At 41.0% G+C, this 25130-nt stretch overlaps 1 pseudogene; it reads right to left on the reverse strand.

Annotated features, from left to right (window-relative positions):
- Nucleotides 1-3952: 3952 nt before the first annotated feature.
- Nucleotides 3953-25130, reverse strand: part of LOC142768273 (female-specific histamine-binding protein 1-like) — a 45311-nt pseudogene continuing 24133 nt past the window's right edge.

Genomic DNA, 25130 nt, shown 5'->3' on the forward strand with positions numbered 1-25130 from the left:
TTTCGTTGAATGTTAAACATACGCCTGACACGCATGCACCTGTGTTTGTGAAAGATTTTGCACGGGCTTACGATATCAGTGTAATGAATAATCTTAAATCTTGCTTTTGTGAATTTCCCGCAAGTGACGTCCTCGAGCTTTGGACCAAGTTTAAAGCCTAGTGCTTATTCTGCATAGATCAGTTCATACCAAACAAACGTGTAAAACCAACTAAACACACACCTTGGGTGAACAGGCGTACCATTCAGCTAAAACGTAAGCCAAACGATTACGAAAAAAAGGAGGTGCTGCCGTAAATTTAACCACTGTTCGTACAGCTTTGTCGGAATCTATTACAGAGGCAAATAACTTTTATATCAGCAACACTTTACCTAACTTTATAAGGGAAGAACCACAGAAGTTCTGGAACTTTATTAGGGAGCGAAAGAATTCGATAACGAGCATTACCCACGACGGTACTGCAATTACTGACCCCAAAATCATTGCTAACCTTTTAAATGCCCACTTTCACAGTGTATTTTCCCAGCCTACTCACCCTTCTTTTCAAATTTCACGGTCCCCCTTTTTGGATATATATATTTCTCAACAAGGTGTGCTTAACATGCTTCTATGATTGCAGACGAAATCTTCCTTCGGTCCTGATGGCAATCCTAACTCCTTCCTCTGGCGTTACGCTGAACCACTAAGCAAATTTCTCGTCGCAATCTTTCAGGTCTCTCTAGAATCCGCGATATTTCCACCCGACTGAAAGATTTCACGCATTGTACCAATTTTAAAAAAAGGGCGACCCATCGTCAGTTTTAAATTACCGTCCGGTTTCTATTTTATCATCTTCTTGCAAAATGATTTAACATATAAATTCGGGTCACATTATTAACTTGTTAAATGAGCATGACACTCTAACTTCTTTTCAACATGGCTTTAGGAAGAGTCTTTCGACAATCACCCAATTAAGTACGGTCATACATTTTTTCACTTCTGTTCTTGACAGAGGTGGACAATTGGACGTCATCTTCCTAGATTTTCAAAAGGCTCGGTGTAGTTCCTCATGACAATTTATTCTGCAAATTACAGTTCCTTGGTTTTTCTGGCTTCATCCTGTCATGGTTATTTGCTTATTTAATGCATCGGAAACAGTGTGTTATCATTGACGAACAACAATCTGACTCTTTCCCGGTAACCTCAGGGGTCCCTTAGGGAAGTGTACTTGGCCCACTATTATTCTTTATTTATTGCAATGACATAACAGATGTCATACAAGCCCCAGTGAATATTCGTCTTCTCATGGACGACTGCGTTATTTTTAACGAATTCAATAGTGTTGAAGACCAATTCTCGCTTAGTGCAGCCTTAAACAGTATTTATAATGGAGCATTAAATGGGGCATGAAGCTAAATTCTTCTAAGTACGTGCTCCTGCGCATAACTAAAAAAGCAGTACCCCTGATGTTTTCATACTCAATTGCCCAAGACCCGTTGACTTAAGTTAAGGAGTACAAATATCTTGGAGTTACCATTACTAGCAACCTCAACTGGAGCACCCATATTTCTAACACCGCCTCTTCTGCTTTCAGAAAATTATGTCTACTTCGACACAAGCCTAAACATGCATCCCATGATGTGAAAACTTTAGACTATACAACTTTTATAAGACCCGAGTTAGAATACGCCTTCAATATTAGGGATTCTTTCACCAAAACCAATATCATTTGTCTTGAAAGAATACCGGGAAAAGCCATGCGATTCATTTTTTCTAAATACAGCCGTGAGGATTCTGTAACGGATCTTATACGTTCTAACGGTTTTCACATACTTTAAATGAGGCGCAAAATATCCGGACTGAAGTTCCTCCATTCTTTAATAAATCGTACTTTTTCATAGATTCCAGTCCTTACATAACCCTTTCTGAGACTAAGAAAACCCGCCATTGTCATCCCCTCACTTCTCCCCTTATGTTGCCAGATCTAAACTCTTTAAACATTCTTTTTTCCCCGCACCATAGAGAAATGGAACCTAATACCTACTCATCATCTGGACTCAACTGAATCAATACGGAATTACTTCTTTACTATTTCCTAATTATATTTTATTTAGAGTTGCTTTTTTATTGTTACCTGACTTGTTTATGATAATCAATTGTGCTTTGTAGATGTATTTATGTTGTACCCTGCCCCTCCTGCATGGGCCACATGGCCTGCAGTATTTCGTAAATGAAAATAAATAAAAACCATACTTGTGTAATAATAATCTGACAAAAAAAGACTTGCTATTTTTGGAATCAAATCTGTTACCTCTTCCTGCTTCTTTTTTTATCCTGTTGTATTTGCTTAGGTTGTGGTGTTTGTGTTTTTTTCTCTTAGCATTACTGTAATTTTTTTTCTGTTGAGATTCGGCATCGGATCACAGCTGCACTCGGAGCTACAGTTCAATTTTGTTTAATTGTAACTGATAAAGAAAAGTTCGCTTCGAAAAATTGGGAAAGGCTGCTCCAAATTGGCTGCCTTTCGAAGTGTGGAAAGTCTGGCAAACTTGCTCATGAGCTAAGCCACAACTTCACAGGCATGGAGGCTACTCGCTGCCCGCCACTGGATCTGGTGAGCTAAGACCAGAGGTGCCCACCCTGTTCAAGTCTTCAGGAACACATATGTGAACAAGCGAATCTAGGAGGTGTGTAGATTCGGGTTATATGCGCACAATATATGTAGTAAGATGTGAAGAAAACTGGCGGACCCTTAAGCTTCGCCTTTAAAAGATGAACGCGATAGCGAAATCTGTCCCCTAGTGCACCCTTCAACCTCAAAGTGCATATTTATTCATATGTTCTGTTACATGCACACGCACGCACACAAACACGCACAAAGAAGATTGGACCATCTCGTGGTAATATTGTCGAGTGGGCTCATTTTCGTCATGACACCGGTCGAACAAATTGCAATAAAGAGGCCCTGAAACACTTTTTCAAGTAACCATGGAACGAATGGAGAAAAGCTTGTTGTCTCACGTTAAACAACTCGAGGGGGTCAAAATTTTCGGGGTGTTTTACTACGGCATCTCTTATAAACATATAGTGGTTTTGGGATGTTAAACCCCTAGTATCAAATCAAATCAACAAGTGGTTTCTTTGTGGCCAACTTCCAGCAAGATATGTCCTGGTTGAAGCTTTCTTGTTACTACAAATTCAACACACAATTCACATATACATCGTGCATTCAAAAGAAGTTGTGTGGGTACGGCTTGTGCTAGAGCTTACAGTGCTACACTAGGGTGTCTATAAGGACGGAGCGTCGCGCGCGAAACAGCACGAGCGATATGTGCAGTCTCAAATACGCCACATCTGAGCATGCTCGGCGCTAATTATGTGCCTGCCCAGCAGTTTCTACCGTTCCTTATCTCTGCAGCCGTGATAGCGGCTTTGGCTGTCGAATTGCTGCCAACATTACAAAATCTAAACAAAACAACAACAAAAAAGAAAAATTGTCGCGCTTCGTGATGTCATTTCACAGCGACAATGGTTCTATTTTGTCTTTCTTTCTTGTTTTTTTTTCTTTTTCGCGAAATGGCTGTGAGCGCTTTTGATGGCCAGAGCGATTGTTGCATCAGTGGTGAAAATCAGGGATTAGCATTGCGAGACAGGCACATCACTGGCGCCACGCATGGTCAGATGTCGCCAATTGGCGACAGCAGGTGTCACCCATGCTGTTTCGCACACAACGCTCCGTCGTTACAGACAGCCGAGTTGAACACTATACAAGCATCTGATAATTGAAAATTGAACGCTGCATTCCGCCTACAGAATATTTTATTTCGGAATACTCCTGCTAGGTGGCAGCAGTGACTAGAAGGTACAAAACACAAGAAACCTAAGTGTTGAATGTCGTCGAACGCACTGCTTCAAAAATATAGGCATGAGTTGCCAATACTACAGTTGACGTTCAATGCACGAAACTCCCAAGTTATTCTTCTCTCGCTGAAGGGCAATCACTTGTGAATACACCCCGTACCGGTAGACCGGCTGCGTACTCATTGAACTTTTCCAGACAACTGTTTGGAACTTTCTTGAAATCTTTGGCCCACAGTTCAAACCTGAAATAGAATGCAATGTACAGAATATTGCTACAGAATACGACAAACATGTTTCTTAAGCCAAAATCAATGCTAAACACAACGTGCAACGATGCATGGTTATGAAACAAGTGAAAAAAAGTATTCTTCGCGGTTGCGTTTTTGTTGTAAACTACCAGTTGTTCATACTCTTTAGCATACACAGTGATAAAAACTCAAGCATATTTATCAATTCATCTCAGAATAATTTGCGCAATTTCAGAAACAGAGTAATAAATACTCCAAAGTGTATAAAGACCTGATATGCTAAATGAAGTTTCCAATATTATAAAACACGCCTTACAAGAACCAGGTATGCACATGACGCAATGTGTCCGGTGTGTTCTCGCTGCATTGTACAATTGTTTCGATCGTTGTCCGTTGCTTTGGCTGTTAGCACTATATCCAAAGGTTATGTTGCCAGCTGGTGCTCATTATTCATACTGAGGCTCTGTACAACCGCCAGTTTTGGGATCGCCTATATTTTTATTAGTTTATTATGCCACCAAGTTTGAGGAGCAGGTACAGTAAAGCTTTTGCGTTAAATGTATAGCGTTCGGCGTGTTATCGCTACAAACAATGCCGTGTTACTGTTTAAGATAGGAATTATCAGTAAAAACCTGTATATGCACGCATAAATGTTGCAGATTTTAACAATCATTAGCGGGTGGATTGCATTCATTTTTTTCTACTAAATATGTTTTTCTTTAGGTTCGTAAACAAAATATTTGTACTTCGATGCCCCTGTAGTGATAAACGGATGGCAGAGTGCAGTTTTAGTTGATTAGAGTAAGAGCTTTATTCAGCCAACGAAGCTTCTTTATATATAAGGCTGGTGTTTTTTTCAGCGATGCCTGAGGTAAAGCCCAAAACGACGATGAAGAACGACATTGAAGAACGACATTTCGATCACACTTGCTCGCAGAGCTTATCTTACATATTCTTGTATAAGCTAAATGTTTTAGCTGCAGAAACATTTGTGTTGTCATCAATGATATGGGCCCATGAATAAAGGTTGGACAAAGCTTCGCATGACAAAGGAAGAATTACATGAACTATTTTTATGTGCACTTCTTTTAGATGGCGTCTACAACACTTGCACGAAATTACAATAAAGAATATTGTTTATCTACTTTCGTCGCAAATAAGAAACTCGTGAACTGTGCTCTAGGTTAAGCAAAGAGAAAAAAGATAACAGGCAGCTCATTCAGTTATCTAGTTACTCAATTTTCGAAACACTCCGAGTGAATACTTCAGCAAAAATGCACTATACCTTTGCGAGAGCACTGTGCTACAATTTCTGGCAGGAATGGAAGTCACTAAAATTACGTACCTCCCTCAGTTCCGTCTGCGCCAAGAGCGTAGACCACGTAGCAATTATCGTCAGAGTATGCGAGGAAGTCTGTGAAAACTTGTCCATCTACGAGCGAACATAAAAATTATGCATAGTGCATGACTTCAGTAAGTGTGTGAAAGTGTTTAGGAGTAGATGCATATAAACATTCGGAAAGTGTCTTATCGCACCTACCTATTTTATATGATTACGGTGGCTCCAACCTTCAACCTTGGGACTATGCATCTGATTTTTTTTGTGCAGTTGAACCACAGAAGTTCGGGTTCAACGCTTTATTTGATTAGCTCTTTCTTTTGTGAAACCCATGAAGTGCTGAGCAAGGTCACTTTAAAACATTACGATGAGTGTGCGATGCTCTGAATGCTGTCTTTTGTGGTTAAGTAGCACGAGATAGAGTTATGAGCCAAAAACTAACCAATGATATATACAACAAGGCTTAAAGTGTCGAGTCGCTGGAAATGTGAACCTCGCTGGTATGGTGGGAAAAGACTTATTGCTTCAAAACATACAGAAGAGATTTCTATACTCGGGGACAAAGTGTGCAGTTCGTGTAATCTTGAGTGATTGTCAAACATGAAAAGAGATTTGAAAAAAGAAAAAAAATAATACAACGCCATTCAGCTTACCCCAGGGAACTGACTTAAAGCCGAACGATTATCTTGATTATATGACGCGTTCACAAGGAAATCACGTGCTAGATGCGTCAAGTAGCGAGAGACCAGGAAAAATGCGCTACACTATTTGAAACTCCACACAACAAGGTGAAAACCAATACAGACTTCTATGATGATAAACAAGATGGATTTTAGATTGCGTTTCTTTGTTGGAGAAATATTTATTTTTGACTTAGTGCACTAGCAGGGCATTTCTGTTACCATTGTTGGTGTTCTTGAGGGCAAAAGTCAGACAAACCTCAGTAAGTTGCAGCTATTATAAGAGAAAATTTTTGCGCTCTTCGGCTGTAATAAAACAGCGCGTAAATAAAATGTTTTCGCATAATAAATTTAGCTTGCTGTACTTTTACATGGGTGTTTTTACAGCTGTTTTTACTGCAAATATCAGTAATTGTGCCTTCAGGCCGCTATTAATCCTAAAAGCGCTCGTGATTTCTTTTTATGGTTGAGCGACGCACCTCACTGAGTCTACCAAGCACTTCAATAAATATCTACTTCACTGAATAAATTTCACTGGTCACCTCCTTTTCACATATCACGAAAAAAGAGCAAGTACATATTATTTCAGAGGAAGTCACAGTGTTCTTACAGCTAGTGCTGGCATAAAAATTCCGCCCACACAAAACGCACGCCTAAGATCTTGCTGCTTTATCTAGTCAACGGTATGTGTTGAAAGGGCCACTCACCAGGTTTGACAAGTTTGAGCTGACACGCGCAATGCGCAGATGAGGCGTTCAGGATAACGTCTGCAAAATTTGCAACGCTACGCGCCGCGGAAATGAATCAAAATTCAAAATGAACGCTGCTCTTCTTCCCCTCTGCCGGCGCACGCTTAGAGAATGCGGGCGTTACGTGGACGTGTGAATGGCCCTACGTACACAGCATTGCAGTGACGTTGGTCATCTACGTAGATGACTCTGCTCTGACGTTGTCAGCAGTATACCACGTGACATGGCAAAAATTATGTAACACAACATGCGTAGCTTATGTATTTGTTACTTCAAGAGAATAATAAAACTTGAAATAAATAATGAGACGACTAAAAACTGTGCGCGTTTTTCTTTCATTATTTCCCGTTCGGAAACGCTACGAGATGCGGGGCTAAGGTGACAGCGTTTCGAATGCGTTCGTGTCCCCGTGCTCAGAGCATTGAGCAGACGACCGCCGTGGAACTCTTACGCGTTCGCGCGCTCATTGTGCTCATTTAATCTACCACGTCTAAGCCAGTGTTTCCAAATCATCCGGCAGAAACAGGCAGAAGACCACAAAATAATGCTGGTCAACAAAGCAACGCTGCTCGCGTGCTTGGGGGATGGACTTGTTTGGACACGTCATGCGCACGTCACCTCTTGGTCAGATGCCGGAAAGGGTGCGAAAGAGCTTTGGCTTGCGAATGCTACGCGGAGGAGCGGCAAGGGTTTGGAGCTCGATTCGCGCCGCTTCACATAACCTGTTTTCTCCACTCGTGATGAACCGATTCGAAAATTTTTGTGGCAAAATGTTCCTCATCAGACACCCAACAACTTTCACTGTCTAACTAAAATTCGGTATGGGGACTGGTGAGTGGCCCTTTAACATTTTGGATTTACGCTTTGTGCATCCAAAATTAACATGCACTGATACAGAAGGCATAACAGAAAAACTTACCTTTTGTCACGTAAGTGATGGCGTTTTCTTTACTGTAGCCGTACAATTTAACAGCAGTTGCCTTTTCTTGAGAAGTTTGGCTGGAAGTTTTGTAGAAAAAGTGTGCAGGTGTATCTGCAGGCTCAGGTTCATGCAACAATATTTAAGAGACACAATATCCTGAAACGGTTTTCTTACAAAGATAGTATAGTAAACCGTATCATTAAAGCCAACCAGGTTATCATTGGATAGTTTGCTCATTAAAACGCGGAAGAAAATTGGGTCTGCGTTGTCACAGAAACGTAAATATTGACAATACGGCCCGCTTTTGTATCGTCTTGAACACGCTGGGTATGTAATAGTATCATAGGGTTGCGAGATATTTAACCGAGTATTTTTCTTGCTTTTCTAATATTCACGGCTATGATGTGCCCCAATCTCCGAATGCTGTTATAATATAAGTGGTGCCATTTTACATAAGGCGGCCTTTCAATCACCATAATCCCAGGATAATACCCCGAGCCATGGCGTGGAAACTGATCAAGACAAGTTCTCAAGAAATTCATATATGCATTCTAAGAATTGAGACATAGGTTAAAAATGCACCAACAAGTCATGTTGAGATTTAAAGTTTTTACCCTGATAATCCATCTATTCGGTGCTATGAATGTAGACGAGAGGGTATTTCATTTGTTTGATGCATTTGCAGTATATAAATGGACACTTTGCATTAGGATATCACAGTTTGTGCTCGCATCCTAACCGAGAATGCCCGAGACGCAAGATTTTCAACATGTTTAGCTTGTTCGATGTTTCTACCGTGGGCCCAGAAGTTTACACTCGGAACAAATACCATATAGGTTTAACTGATGCTAACTCAGTGAAGCATAGAAGTGCAAAAATCTGTCAGTTGTGTTTAAGCGTCAAGATTCTTTGTGTTGTAGCTTTCTACAAAGGAACGCAATTCTGGAGGTATTATCTTATTCCGCTCTGTAAATATATTTTACTGCATTCATTAGGCGTAACCATTTCTAATTAAAGCCCCGCAGAACCACAAGATATATTTATATTGTGCTTCAAGTTTTGCAGAACCGCTCAAGAGAACACTCAGGCACTGAAATTTGGAATCATAAGGTGATGATTTTTCTTCTACAAACCTTCTTTCTTCACCCGACTTTATTTAACAATTATTAACAGAAGCGGTATTAATGTATTCGGCTATATACTAAGCATTACCATCAGTGCCTATAAATAATTCACTCGAATTATGCTTTTAGCCCGCTAAACACTCTGGGATGAGATTAGGAAAGGCAGCAGCACAGATTCCATATGGATCTTCCAAACACATGGTGATACTTTTCTAGAATTCGTTGAAAAACAAAACCCTACTAGTAGTCCGTAGGACACATACTATTGTATGTGTGCTCTTTCTGTGTCATTATCGCGGCACTAAAGCCAGTTACAATAATTCCCTGCTCACGTAAACACCCGACTTTAGTCTGAGAAGTAGCTTCTCACTGTTCGAGAATGTGTAGGCCACATAATGTGAGAATGTGAACGCCGCATAAACTACCATTGTATCATTGCACCAATTGTAAAACTGCTTTTAAACTGACACCACCTTCTTTCATTATATATTCTTTTTTCGACTATACCAGTACACTTTAGAGCACAATGTAGAAATCGAAAAGCTCGCTCTCAAAAAAATTTCTCGGGAGAATGATACTAACTGCAAATTGTTTTGAGTATAAATACAGCAGCAAAACTACTTAGGTACTATGTGGTATTTTTTGCTTGAATTTAGAAGGTATTGTTAAAAATTTCGAAGAAGGACCATATCATCAATGACATATTGCAAGAAGCAAAGCATTTACTATTTGAATCATAAAAAATGTCATCACCGGGATGGGTGGCATTCCACAGAGAATGGGCCACCTAGCGTCAGTCAGCTAGCCTTAAGGCGCGCATATATCTTCAATACGCTTTGCTTTCTCTCTAAGATTATTTGTGCTTTCATTTTTGGTCGTCATTGAGTTAGAATCTTGCTCTGATTGGCTGTTGGCAGGATTGTCATTTGGTAGGTGATGCTGCCTATATATGATGCCCTCTTTCCAATTATTTCTGGTACTTGACGTATCTTTCTCTATACAAAGTACTTTGGGCATAACAGCAATACGTACGCTCAGTTTGTGATTGCGCTTTATTTATTGTAAAGTGTGCAATTTGGCTGTTTGGTAATCGATTACTAAACTTCTCAGCGCGAAAAAATTCAGACAATGAGCACAATAGAGTTCGATGGGCGCCTGATCTCTTGCGTTAATTGTCTGAATTTTAACGCGTAGAAGTTTAATAATTCTTTATTGTCACCAGGTGTATCATATAGGCATCCAGAAGGCAATTCTAGCGCTACGGTGATGCCGGTAGCAAACAAAGATTGGCGAAGTGCAAACTGAATTCATATTTCAGTTCAACATGCAGCCTCTACAATATCGAACGTCTTGAGGCTACGCAGATAAACAGCCACACGCGCCTCTGCTCGCATTTCATTTTATATTGTCAGTATTAGTGACGTACTAACTCTTTTTGCGAGGGGGGCTAGCCTACCTCAATCGTAAGCTGCGATGCACACACACACAGACACACACACACGAATATGTATATATATATATATATATATATATATATATATATATATATATATATATATATATATATATATATATATATATATATATATATATATGCGTGTGTGTGTGTGTGTGACGCTATGATGAATGGGTGACGTAGCCTGACTCATACTGCATGTTTATTCCATTCTCACATCTTTCTCACCTACTTCTCCTAACCTTCTCTGCCTTCTTACGTCACAAGATTCCCCCCCCCCCGTAAGAAGTCGCGTCAGACGAACAGAAATTAAAAACTGAACATGCACGGCTTAAAAGTGAACACTGTCAAAAAAGGGAAGATAGTTCCATGTCCCAGGAAGTTTCCGTAAACACACTTCAGCTTTACAGGAGAGTGCAGCAGTCCGGTAAGTGCTGGAGTTCTGGTGAGGGAGGCTGACTGTTGCGTATTGGAAAACACAAGTACACCTAGAACGTGGAAATTGCAGATGATGAAACTGATTGTGTACTTGCAAAGAATGAACGTGGTGTGACGGCTTTGGAGAACAAGCAGCATGATTTGTGTAGGCGTCGTGCTCTTTGCTTTGATTGGTATAGACGCAGTGCTACCCGTCTGTGTGTTTGTTGACCAAGACGGCTTCGGTGATTTCTGCGTCTTTCCGTAATACAGGGTTATGGTTTTGTGTCTTCTTCGTCACATTGTGTCCTGTTGTTTGAACAGCTTTGATTGTAGACTGAATCTTGATCTCTTCTGGAGAAAACTTGTGCGAAGATCCTTTTTGCGAAAATGTCTTGAATAAGGAGACTTGTTTGTCTTAAGCAAGACATATTTAATTTGTCGTCGCTTCACTTGACCCGCTTGAAGACGCCTTTGTTAATTCCACGAGTGTTCTTCCTAAAATGTTTTCGTTCGTAGTCGTCCTGGCTTGCGTAGCCCATCGAGACTCTGTTGTTCTTGGGCTTGTTTCTGCTGGAATTGATGGTGTTTATGTGGAAGGAGCTGAGGTGGCAGCCGTTTTTGACCATGGCAGTGATTTTCTGGGCAACTTCATGTGGTGTCCAATAGGCAGATGGTAGTCAGTGGACTGTTATGTTGCCATTCGGGTAATGAAGGTTGTGCGCTCGAATTTACTGGAGACTCTTCGGAGGGTCTTGTGACGCTGTTCTTAATGGACGCTTCTGGCTCTCGGCAACGTGTGCGATTCGAAGCTTCCGAGCCTACTGTGTTATTAAGACTCCCAGGTGTCCGTGCACTGGATGGTGACACCGCAGCAGGTGTAGTTTGGTCAGATTTCAGTCGGAAATGTTTGTCTTTCTGTGTAACTAACAAGTTAAGCTGTTCTGAAGCATGCATCTGCACAGAAAGGCCAGAGTCTGGCTGAGTATCTGCAGGGTTCCTTACCTCTATATCAACCGTAGTAAGCATGTGAGATGCGAGGAGAGCGCTGTGAGCAACTGAAGAGCCAAGCGTCAGAAATGTAGAAGGTGGTCGAAGTGCGCGAGACTGAAAGTATTGTGCACAGGGTGGCTCCTTATTGTGAGTGCTATGGTGCAGTGATGGCATAAAGGATGGTTTTCGGTCGGGCAGTTGCAAAACGCGGTGCGGTGGAGGGTACACTCTTCCTGAACAGATCTGGCTGCCTTGCATTGAAAGAGCGCTTTAATTGCTCTTGTTTCAAAGACTGATTCATTTTTTGTGGCCCAATGCGTGAGCAGTGCTTTTGACTGCGGCGACCGAGCGCGGTTGTCTGTGGATGGTCGGTTATAAGCGAATCTTCATCGTAGTCATCATTGTATTTTTTAAACCAAACGAGCATTTCTTTTTTGATCTTTTCCCATGACTCGTCGTTTTAAAATATGTGGGTGAGGTAAAGTTTAAATGCCTCACCGGTGACGTAGTCGCTGAAGTTCGTAACCATTTCCCGTTCCGACCAAGATGCAGCAGTAGCGTGGAGCTCGAACAGGTCGAACTGGTCCCGTACAGGTCCATCGTCGGCTGCTCCGGTGTACTTGGGGTGGGGAAGGTCGGTCGATGGTTCTGCCATGATGCCGGTAACTGCTTGCGCCTGAGATCACCTCTTCTGTGTTCATATTCAGTTGAGGCGTATTGCCGGTGGCTTCCTGAATGATGTGTGGCTGATGAGCGGCGGACAGGTCTTCATCCTGTCGACTAGTGTGAATCTATGATGAATGGGTGATGTGGCCTGGCTCATACCTCATGTTTACTTCATTCTCACTTCTTCCTCATCTATTTCTCCTAACCATCTCTGTCTTTTTACGTCACACACATACACACATACACACACACACACTCATATATATATATATATATATATATATATATATATATATATATATATATATATATATATATATATATATATATATATATATATATATATATATATATCAGGAAAGATAAAGGTAATGACGCGCTCATACTTCGGTATGAATTTGCAACCACAAATAACTACTAGAACATCGAAAATGATCGTTTAGCTCATCGGCTCCCAAAAGCTTCGACAGAGCAGCGGTAATGGTCTATCATTTAAAGAATAATTTTACGGAAGCAGCAAATACTTTGTACTTTGACTGGTCGATAAAAAGTTTGTCTGTTCCAATCCATAAGTGCATCAACATTTCATACTATAAAGAAGCATAAGAAGTGACGCAATAATATAGGGCACCTGCTCAGCACATGCCTACAGCACAAGACACAAAGTCGCTGAATAGGTGACCCGCACCACAAAGCGCCTAGAAGAAACTTTACCCGAGCGGAAATCTTTGCAAAATTTTACTGTGTTGTAACTTTGCCTCGTAACATTTCCAATGTAGCGTAAGAACATAAGTGAGTTATTACTACTGTGACGGAAAAAGCTTGCCTTGCTGGTTTCCCCAGCGTGCATCCGAGAATGAGGTGGCTCAGCACCCCCATCCCCCCCCTGTCACTCTCCAAAGGGAGGTGGATAAATCCCCTCAAAAATTTTCTGTTTGGTGGGTAGGTGAGGGGGAAGCTTCCGTCTCCTTTGTGTTCACGACTGATGCGCCGATGGTAAGTATATACTTCTGCACTCAAACTGCTCTCCAATCCTCAATTTCCGAACAATGCTGCTACCTGTTCCGCATTATACGTGTTTGCGGAAACACTTTACTAGTCACGCCGATACCGGTAACGCATTACTGTTTTAGGTATTTTAGTAACATACTCATTACAATTTTGGAACTGTAACTGGTAACGTACTGCCTGCCGTTAAGATTTTTCGGTAACACGACGTGCCAGGTTACTCGTTACGTTTTCATTGAGAAGATGGCACATTCCCAGAATTTGCCCTGACGAATTGTTTTGTTGCAGCGTCGGACCGCTGTCGCCTACCTGAAATCGACAAATAAAGCGTGGACGGAGTGTAGTTTGAGAAATTCGGGGGGTGGGGGGAGGTATCTTTAGCAGGCACCGATTTCCTGCGCGGACATAAGACGGTATAGAGCACTGTGGCTCGTCTTGGAAAGGCTGGCTATCCTAAGACGTTGCTGATTGCTGTCGCCGAAAGCACCTACAGAGCTCAGGGCCACGTACAACGGGCTGCAAATTATGACGTACAGGAAAGCATGGGCAGATGCAAAACAGTCGAGGCCATTTCTAACAAGCATCTGCTTTCTCAGTGCACACAGGTTGAAAAGATCGGTCGACGCGTTGGTGTGCATGCAGTTTTTTCGGACCCTCACAAGTTGGCCTCGTTCTCACCGAGGAGCAGTCCGTTCACGAGACACGACGTTAGATGTCAGGTAAGGCATCGTCATCGGTTTCTGGAATTTGTGCGAAGGGGGTGGGGATAGTCTACAGAGTTTCCATGTAGTGTTGAGCCTGCCACATTGGCCAGAAAGGCAGGCGTTTCTATGGTTCTATTCCGAGAGAACAACAATAATGTTTGGAACAAGACTGACGGATTTATGGCTATTCATTGTTATCGCTGCGGCTGCCACCCTGTGCTCGATAGCACCACAGTTTTCTACCGGCACAGAGCCGATAGCCTGCTTTTGTAGCTCCGCCCAACAATCTAGAAAGAAAGCGATCCTTTTCTTCAAGAAACTTGGTTTCATAGACCTTTTTCTGCTGCAGAGGCGTAGATAGCTGACGAAGCACTCTTGCGCTCCAATCTGTCTCGTCACATGAAAGTTGCCGATGGTATTCCAGACCTTCTTGCCAACCGCATGATGAGCATGTAATTTGTTGGAATGTTCAACTTAGCCCGTGAAGCAATGGCAGACTGCGTTATCGTTAACGTTTTTAGTTAAAAAGCTCCCGAGCGAGCGAGGCTAATCTATAATGCTTTCACATAAACCCATCCAATTCTTGCAGTAAATAAACCGGATAAATTAACGAGAAATGCTTGTGCACAAATATATTCCCACACGAATAGGCCGTTAAAACAATTCCTTACTTCTACAAACTTTGCGCATTTATTTTGCCGGAGAAGCAGCTGAAAGAATATCCGTAAATTCGTTGAAACTCCAGTGATGCGTCCTTAGCGGAGAGCGTTTATCATTACGAGAATAGTTAAGCTGAGTAGTTTGTGGGAATATATGATAAGGTGTTGATAATTGAACCTTATATTGTGCATTACTTGATGTTGAGACAAAGCGCTTCACTATGTGCTAGAGTACGAAGATATCGGATGTACCTTTAGAGGCAGCAAACTATAAGCTCTATGACATTGTTAAGGTTCAGTGCAATTGGACAAACAATTCCAGTTAAATCAACAATTCGGGTAATATCGCCGTTAGTGCTTAAAAGCTTTGTGTGAAAAATAACTTTGAGCTTTGAAATATACTTACTGAAAGTTCCTGCAGCAAAAAAAAATGATTGATATTTATTATTCCTGAGTACCAGCTGAGGTAATGGTCGTTACTTTTTTTCGGTTACTGTAACGGTAAGGCGTTACAGTTTTTTGTTAAAATGTAGGTGGTAACGCGTTTCTTTTATATTTGTGTAACAAGTAACGTATTTGGTTACTTTTATTCGTCACGAAAACAACACTCTGACTGCACTTTCATACAGCCTATAGCGTGCCCCTCTTCAAATGAGTCAGTAACGTAAGTATATCAAAAAATATATATTCCTAGGAATGGTTCTTAGGATTCCCATGAGTGACTTCTTGTGACAGGGGTGGAAACCAGTGGGCCCTATAGCATCGTATGCTTTCTAGAGGCCCTTCTTTGATTTATCGATGCAGTGCTATAGATCTATTTGTAAAATATTGCCTTGATAACGTGGTGTCTCCTTATGTCACGTAAACGGGGACACAGCCACAATACGTGCTGCAATTCGCCGATCGACTTTACTGAGGTCAGTCGGAAGAAATGAGAGTATGAGTGATTACGTAGGCAAAGAATCGAACCGATTACGTTCGCATTAGGCAAAGAGTGTCTTCAAATTTTTAAGTCATATCTTTGAGTAGATTTGTATTGATCTCTCGTCCAAGTGGCAAAAAAATTGATATCATTGACGCTGGTCAACGTGTCATTGTTGCCGACTTCTTAACCTCTTCTTCCGTGCAAAGGCGTGTGGCCCTGTTGGCTGAATTTATTGATGCTTTTAAAGGCTTTGATGGCTGTTTTGCTTCTATATTTCCGGCCCCGCCACAGTGATTTAGAGGCCAAAGTACTTGTCTGCTGACCCGCAGGCCGTGGGTTCTAACCTGGCTGTATCGGCGGCATTCTCGAAGGAGGCGAAGATGCTGTAGGCCCTTATTCTCACACTTTGGTGCTCGTAAAAAAAACCCACGTGGTGGATATTTCCGAAGCTCCTCACTCCTGAGTCTCTCTTAATCATAAGGTGGTTTCGAGACACTAATCTCCCCATATCTTCTATATTTCTACACAGTTTCTTATTGTACCTTTTCTTTTCTTTCAGTTTTCACCCGCAAAGTTTTACGAATGCTCAGCCTATACAGCGCTCAATTTTTCGAGAAGGTTCGCGATCTCTGTATATTGAAATATTGAAATTGAATGTAAGCACAAACACTGGATAATATTTTAGCATTTATGCGAATGCAAGTTATATGCCTGGAGTTTTCACCGGCATATGTAAAAGCAGCGAATCGCTTCGCCGCTTGTCAGTTTATTGACGGCTAACGCTCTGTTCGCCTTTATTAGTGCCAGTGTGCGGCTGTCATCAAACTTCCCATTTATCACCCACATGTATGGCCGAATAAACAGTTTCATCAAAACATCGACGTTGCTATATTCGTCTGCGTGACGACCACGTGACAATAGTTTGTTGATATTTCGCATAACAAATAAACAAGAAAGATGTACTTACTAAATTGCATCAGCATCATTAAAAAACTTGAACAATGCGTCAACGCTCTTCTCATTCTCATTGAAGCTGTCAAATCCAGCATACAGACATCTGAAGTTATTTCCCCACACTGGGTCATTCTTATAGGTCGCTTTTACCATGTCGTAAATATCCCCAACACTACTTTTGAGATGCTGAAATAGAATTTACGTAATTATTCCGGAGCTTACACAGAAAATTTACTCTTTCTAGCAAGTTACTTGATAATTAGTCATGCAGCCTTTAAAGGTTTAATTTTGCAGAGTCTGCATACATTTCATCCATTGGTGTCACAAGATAAGAATATAGAATGCGAATTTACCCTGAAGTTCGCGTGGCCAAATACATATTTGACTCATACAATTTCAGTAGTGGCCACCGTCCTCCACGGTAGCGGCAAAAGAGTCGAGCGCAAATGCATAATGCAGTGGTTCAATGCCTTATGACCTCCCTCTGGTATTACATGCTTTGGCTTCACATAATTATAAGAGCGTGTATATTCTATTTCAAAATTATCAGTTCTCAGAAATAGTATAAATATCGTTTGGCGTCAGAAGCTAGTGCAATGATGGAAGAGACAGAGAAGAAGGTGACATAATTGAAAATGTTTCATTAGACAAATGCAAGAGTATGTTTTTTTCAAATTTTCGTGCACAACGATGTTACAAATATCATGCCTATGAAATACGTCTGTTCTGTTGCCGGAGGCTCTGTTCCCGGAAGCACAAGCCGACGTCACTGTGTAAGCCTCCAGTCATGATTCGTCTGCTGTCTAGAGCATGGATTTCCCGAAACAGACTATCAAGCACTACTCAGACAAATTTGTTCAAAAAACAACTCTGGCAGCTGACGCCTTGCCATAAGACGTCACTTTAGGCGAAGGCGTACAGACGCTAATTGTTTGCGTAAATTCCTACAGAAGCGTAGATTTTAGTGCAACATCCATACGGCCAATCAGTTGTGTTGGTAAATCATGTTTATATTTTAATGTTAGTGTAAAACATCTCGAACGATAACATAAAATGTATGCATATAGAAGTAGTAATCGTTACAGATATTAAAGGATACTTCACTCCGGCTTTTCACATGGAGTTATCTCAAATAAAAAAAACCACAAGCCTATTATTACGCCATAAGTGCATAAAATACATTCCTCTGCATTTATCACTCATGTAAACACTTTATACTTAATATTCAACTCAAATCCCAAAGTTTAATTCGCTGAAAGAGCAAGCGTTGGCCAATGAAAGAAGTTCAATCTTTGTGGAAGTCGGAAATAGACGGGCCTTGCCTACACCTTAACCAACTCAAGTACTAAGTCTACTGATGATCGTTTGTAAACTTTCTGCAAGCACACAAAAAAACGCTGTGTGGATATTTGGTGCTGTATTGAGTTTAAATGCGTCGTAAAAATGAAAACTACATTCACTGGCTTTTACGCTCACATGAAACAAAAATATAATTCTCCTATATTTATTCATGCAAAAATATTGCAACGAGAGCGAATCATATTACCTTCAATGCATCTTAGTGTGCTCCATTTGCCGCTTCATCCGCCCAAACTGGCTTATCGTTCTTAACGTAGCTTAGAACTGCAACGAAGGTAAAAGTGAGTACAAGACGCTTCATAATGACTTCCTTCGAGTTCAGTCGGTAGATGGAGTGCTTGAGGGCTCCAATCCTTTGTATTTATACACGGCGCTATAGAGGATCAACAATGAGGAAACATGAGGACATTACCGCGTCAATTGGTTACCGAAAAGGTACTATTTCTAGCCTTGTTCGATGGGTGAATGTTTCGTATGTCATTACTTATGGCATGAGAAGCATGCTTTAGGTTACATTTGTTATTCTTTTATAACAGCTCACCCGGACAATTCATTATTTTCGCGCTCTTCCTTATGGAAATAATTCTTGAAGGACACGTCGTGGGATATGTCTCTACGTGGCCGACATATGACTAAACATCAGAACTGAGCCTGTGTGTGTATTGGACTTTGATGAAGTGGTCCTTTATTTGAACAACTTCTAAAAGGTATTAGCAGCATAAAGAAATTCGGCAGGCCAAATTCAGTGTAAATTATTCCGTAAAAACGAACCTTTTACACTGAAGTAATAGAGAGCATTCTATTTTCATAAATTTTTGCTTTCAAAAGATAAGGGTCATCGCGCGCACAAAGCATAAAAAGGGGTTTTCGAATGAAGGAGCTTAACAATTTGCTTCAGCAACATTGCTTCGAGAAAAAACTTTCCATAGGGCAAAACGCAAATTGCCTGTATTAACACCATCTAGATACACCCAATGCAGAAGCTAATCAGCTGAAATAAATTTGCGCATACTTATGAAGTTATTCTTGAGAATCGCGCGAACAACTGGGCAGCACCTATGACATGTGCGAAGGGGGCAATGATTGCGCAATACGTCATCAGTCTATTATTAAACCTCACTACACTCACTGTAGGACAAGTGCCCCTCCCATGTCCCGCCAGTCAACTCGGTCCTGAGTATGCAACACATAGTACCCACACATGTAATATTATCTTCTGACCACTTAAGTTTATGTCTCCCTTTCCCCTTCTCTGGGAATCCAGTACATTATTGACCAGTTGTTTTCAGGCCACTGTGCTACGTGCCTGGGCCATGTACATTTCTTTTAGATTTCAACTATGATATCCTCAACCCCAGTTCCCTCACCCACTTTGTTTCATCTTGTCTCATGAGATTACACAATTCATGTTCCTCTTCGTCGCTGACTGTGTCGCCCTCAGTGGGAGCAGACCCCTCCTTGTAAATCTGCAAGTTTTTGCTCTGCAGTCAAGGATCGGCAAGATGCAGCTGGTATACACTTCCATCTAAAGGAGTACTGACAATCTACCAGTCATGGTGATAGAATGCTTAACAAATGTGCTGCAACCCATTCTTATTCTTTTATGTACTTCTATGTCATTGTTCGGCTGCAATGTTACTACCTGTCCTTTGTAGATGTATACTTTTAAAACTTCAAGTGCACTGCTACCTATCTTAAAGGGCTCTTCTCTTCCGAGGATAATATATATAACTTTCGCTTCTTCGAAATAACTGAATGCAGGAACAGCGCAACCTCGAAGTAGGAGCTTCGTTACTACGGAAGCGAAAAAACAAGGACAGAAAGGTTCCTTGTTTAGTAACTAGAAGTAACTACTTCTAGGTAGCGCTGTTCCTGCATTCAGTTATGTCCTACCAACTTGCCCAAGCTTCCACGCTTCATACCTTCTAAGTAATTTTATAACCTGCCTTTTTACTCTTCTTGTTTAATTCAGTGGTCATAAATTGTTAATCGTCGAGTGAGTTACTCAGCAATAAAATGTCACCGGTGATGCGCCGGTTACTAGGATACTCTCCATTACCTCCATCTTCTAGCTCTTGCCTTTTTGATGTCTCTGAAAACCTCTTTTAACCACGCGTTAAATACCATCGGGCAAGCCATGTCTTCTCGTCTTACAATATTCTTTACCTGTACGCTGTCGCTTTCGATATGGAGCACTATGGTGGCATCTCAATGTCTGTTGATCTTTAGAAGATGTTTCTATGTGTTTCATCGACACCCTGTTTCCTCTGTGTCAGCATGGCAGCTGATATCTCTACTGAATAAAATGCTTTCTCGAAAACTATGTACGATACGTATAGTGGTGGGGTGTATTCTCAGCATTCCTCCCGTACCCTATACACAATGTTCCTTACCGCTTCGCGCGATCTGAAGTTTGGCGCGGGGCCAGTTTGTTGCACGTTGCTGTTTCACCTCTGGTTCCTAGGCTCTCGCCTCAGGCCTTGCTTGCTGTATACGTGTACATTAACTACCGTATGCCACGCCCTGCCTTCGGAGTAGCAGGATGTTGTTAGCATTGCCGCTTCGCCTTTCAGTAGTGAGAGCTCTTTTAAAATCGCTTTTATTCGTGACAAAAAAGTCATGAATGAAAGTCATGAAGTGCTTGGTCTGTGAAGCTCTTATTCCTCAGCGTCATCGCCATTTCCTGAAGTGTGCACTTTGCATGAGCTTCGCCGCGTAATGAAGAATGTAGAAATTAGTTCCATCATATTAGCCAAGATATTCCAACAATCACTCGACACTTCTACTCTCCCATCTGAATGGAAAATCGGGAAAATAGTTCCTATTCATAAATCTGGTAGTAAAAGTTCCCCTGCTAATTATCGTCCCATTTCCCTTACCAGTACGTGCTGTAAGCTATTAGAGCACATCATATTCACAAACCTTGTAAATTTTCTTGAAAGTAATTCCTTCTTCACGTCATCTCAGCACGGCTTTCGTAAATTATACTCCTGTGATACACAACTGGTATCATTTACTAACAGATTACACCGCATTTTGGACAAATCATCACAAGCTGATTGCATCTTTTTGGATTTTTCCAAAGCATTTGATAAGGTGTGTCATAAACTTTTACTTCACAAACTAAGCCAACTGAAACTTGATCATAACGTGTTTAAATGGATTGAATGTTTTCTCACAAATCGCTCACAATTTGTTTACGCTAACGGGTATAATTCTTGTTTTATTGAAGCACACTCTGGCGTTCCTCAGGGATCGGTTATTGGGCCTCTCTTATTTCTAAATTATATTAATGACCTCCCCTGCCACATTAAATCCAGAATTCATTTATTTGCTGATGATTGCGTCATTTTTCATGAGGTAAACAACATAATTGATTCGTGTACTCTTCAATCTGACCTTAACACTGTTGATAACTGGTGCCATACATGGTTAATGGAATTGAACATAAACAAATGTAAAGTCATGCGCATGTCCCGCAGTGTTTGCAGTCAATTTACTTACTACTTAAACGACATACCTCTTGAATCTACTACTAACTCGTACAAGTACTTAGGCGTCCACATAACATCCAATCTCTCTTAGGCAATGTACGTCGAACAAATAATCAACAAAGCTAACCGTACGCTTGGGTACCTACGCCGTAACTTTTCCAAAGCTCCATCTTCATTGAAATTAGCCCTATACAAAACATTAATACGACCTAAACTAGAATATGCTGCTTCGATTTGGGATCCCAGCCACTATAATTTAACTACATCGCTTGAGCATGTTCAGAATAAATTCTACACGCTTCATATTATCGAACTACAATCGCACCGCCAGTATATCTGCAATGAAAAATAATCTGTCCCTGCCTACCCTGTCACTTCGAAGAAAAGTTTACCGCCTATCAACTTTTCATAAATTGTATCACCACCCCATCTTGCGCGACGAACTTATTTTGCAACCCCAGTATTTTTCCCACCGTGTCGATCACCGTCACAAGGTTGGAATTATCACCTATGGTACTAACACAGCTGCGCAGTCGTTCCTGCCTCGTTCTTCTCGCGAGTGGAACCACCTTCCCCCTGAAATTGTTTCTATTAATGACAACCATCTTTTTCGTGATACCGTAGCTAACATTGTATACGCAGCACCTATTTAATGCATTTTTTGTTTGTACGCTGACCTTTGCTTATATTCGTACTAACCATATACCATGTGTTATTCAATGTAATCCACTCCCCTCTGTAATGCCATTTGGTCCTGAGGGTATTATAAATAAATAAATAAAATACACAGTGCACCAGACTAAAGCGTAAGGTGCTCTGTACGTAAGAATAGCGAATACTAAATATCACGCGGCCACCATACTTGTACCTTCGCCAATGTCACCTACTTCCACTAGGGCTTCCTCAATGATGGTCTTCGATTTATTGATCCTTTATTTTATATTCATAAGACACCACGCAGCCCCCGAAGACATTATAGCAGGGGTATACATCAATAAGCGAGTTACATATTTGTGCGCACACAAATAGAACTCTGTTCATACTTGAATAACCGAAATAGACACTTTTTTGCACACATATTAGCATTCTGTTCATAAAAACATGTACCATCGTTCAGGTTACAGTGCACGTTTAGAGCACTGAATAAAATACATCTTCACTCCCATTATGAACTTGCTTTCAGTTAGCATATTTTTAATTTTTATTTTTGTGGAAAAATGAGTGTACATGTTACTTTTATCCGTTATTTCAGGATTTTACAACTATGATCAAAGCATTTCGAAATAAAATGACATTTGTGTAGGTAAATCTTTACGGTAATTCCAGTTTATTATAGTAAATCCTATAAAGAAACTTTCAACTTCGTTTATTGTTGGTTCAGCACACTCCCATTCGAGCTCAGCTTTGATTGCAGTGCAGCTGTCCCACTTTTCATATTGTCCCAAGACAAACCTGCGTACACACTTTTGTATTTACTCTAGAGCAGCATTTAAGGTTACCTCGGTGGCATGCCACAGGACCCAACCATATTGCAAGATAGGTCCGATGCAAGTGTTTACGCCAGACGATTTAAATTGGCATGCAACCATCTTAGGTTTCTCTGGATGAGATTTATACCTTGCCAGCTTTGGCTATGAGAGTGTCCACCCCCGGCCCCTCAGAACATTTAGAATATAGTAGCATACCTAGGTACTTGTATGTATCATCTTGTTTTATCTGGAAATTGTTCAGGTGGTACCATGACGGAAATGGTTTGACTCTTTTTGCAAATGAAGTATATACACAATTTATTATGTTCAAAATATTTGTCCACTCGATACGCCAAGTATAAATGAGTGATATCTACTGCTGAAGTCATCATGCATCACTGTGATTTAAAATTTTCAGCACACTAACCATTAGTCAGCAAACCACCGTATAGAAGATCAAATTCTTGCTGAGATAGCATCGACATAAATTAAAAATGATAGCAGACCCTGAACGGAGCCCTGTGGTGCCCCTGAGGTAAAATGTGCGCTTTCAGTGCATTTCCCCTTCATTACTATGGTTTGTCTTCTTTGAGAAATGCAGCATTGCATCCAATAAAAAACAGCCTTATCAATGTGTGAGCTGGTACGTAAAAACAGTAAGATTTAACGTCGCACCGTGTCAAAGGCTTTAAAAGAATCTAAGAACACCCTGTTCACCTATTCTACACAATCGACGTCCGATAACGCATAGTGATAAAATTCCAACGATTGTGTTGTGCAAGACACACCTCTTTAAAAATCACGCTGTTTGTCAATGAGTTCCTTGTGCATGTTTCAACGATTTATTATATGTCTATATAAAATGTGTTCAAGTTTTCTACATTAATAATCGTAAGCGATATTGGTCTATAGTAACCAAGGTTCTTTTTGAATCATAATTATTTAATGGCACAACATGCACAATCTTCCATTCATGCGGTAAGATACTTGCCACTAGAGATCTTTGAAAAATTGCATACAGGTGCACAAAAATTGGCACCGCGCTATGCCTGAGAATACGCTAAGAAATTACATCTGTACACAATATTTACTTTCATAAACGTCCTTCATAGTTTTTCAATTCAATTAACACTAAACTCGGCAGAAGCATAGGCGAAATGTTCCTATTAGTTGCACGCTAGTTACAGCAGTTTTTAGGTAAACATGCTGAGTGGAAAAAGTCGCCTCGGTATGCAGCTCTGTCTCCATCATCAGTAACGAAGCAACTATATAATATTTGATCATCAGATGACGAAAATACCAACGACAAGAAAAAACTCTTCCACGGTACGTCGCCTCTAGCACTCGTACACAAACCTACAACAGATGTGACCGCCAGAGTGAGTGGCCAATGACTACCAGCTCTAGTGGATGTGCCTGCGGTAATCACTCCGTCTTTTGTTTTTACCAAGAAAATAAGTTTTTTATCTGATGAAAGTGTGTGCGCTCTCTTATGCATGAATGTCTTGTCCATATGGTGGGCCTTCACCGTTGCTGGCTTTTCAACATTCTACTATCAATAACAATGCAGCATAAGCGATATTGTTCCCTGCTTCATAAAAACGCAGCTTTCTTTTCGTTGGTTTATAGATGAGTGGAACAGTGTTTCATAGAGCACGTAAGAAAACACAGCATCGTGAACGCAAATGCTGTGGTGGTGCGTTCCAAACCAAATTCCTGTACGAAGCAAGATGGTGCATTCAAACGAAAGCAGTGGGCGTGTTTCACTGCGTGCAATCAGCGCTACGTATTTCCTAACGTGGCGCCCGTCTTGATTATGTATGCTGAAGAATGGCTGATGTTTGCGACTGTTTTGTTTTTCAACCTTGTGCCTTTCACTTAACGGTGATGTCTAGTGCTTTATGGCGCAAGGGACAATTGATGGCCGAAGAGCACCATTTCAGTGACTAGAAATGTGAAAAATGATATGGTGCGTGGCTATATAGGGGCCTTAAAATTCTTCGCATTACCACGGGTAAAAACATAAGTATTAAAATGATGGCAGTGGCGTGCAATATGTGCAGTGAAAGTGGATGTCAGAAGATCACAATAAAACCATGGCGGAGTTTTAATTACGCAGTGGTG

Source organism: Rhipicephalus microplus, chromosome 8 (genome assembly GCF_043290135.1).
Source record: "Rhipicephalus microplus isolate Deutch F79 chromosome 8, USDA_Rmic, whole genome shotgun sequence".
NCBI classification, from domain to species: Eukaryota; Metazoa; Arthropoda; class Arachnida; order Ixodida; family Ixodidae; genus Rhipicephalus; species Rhipicephalus microplus.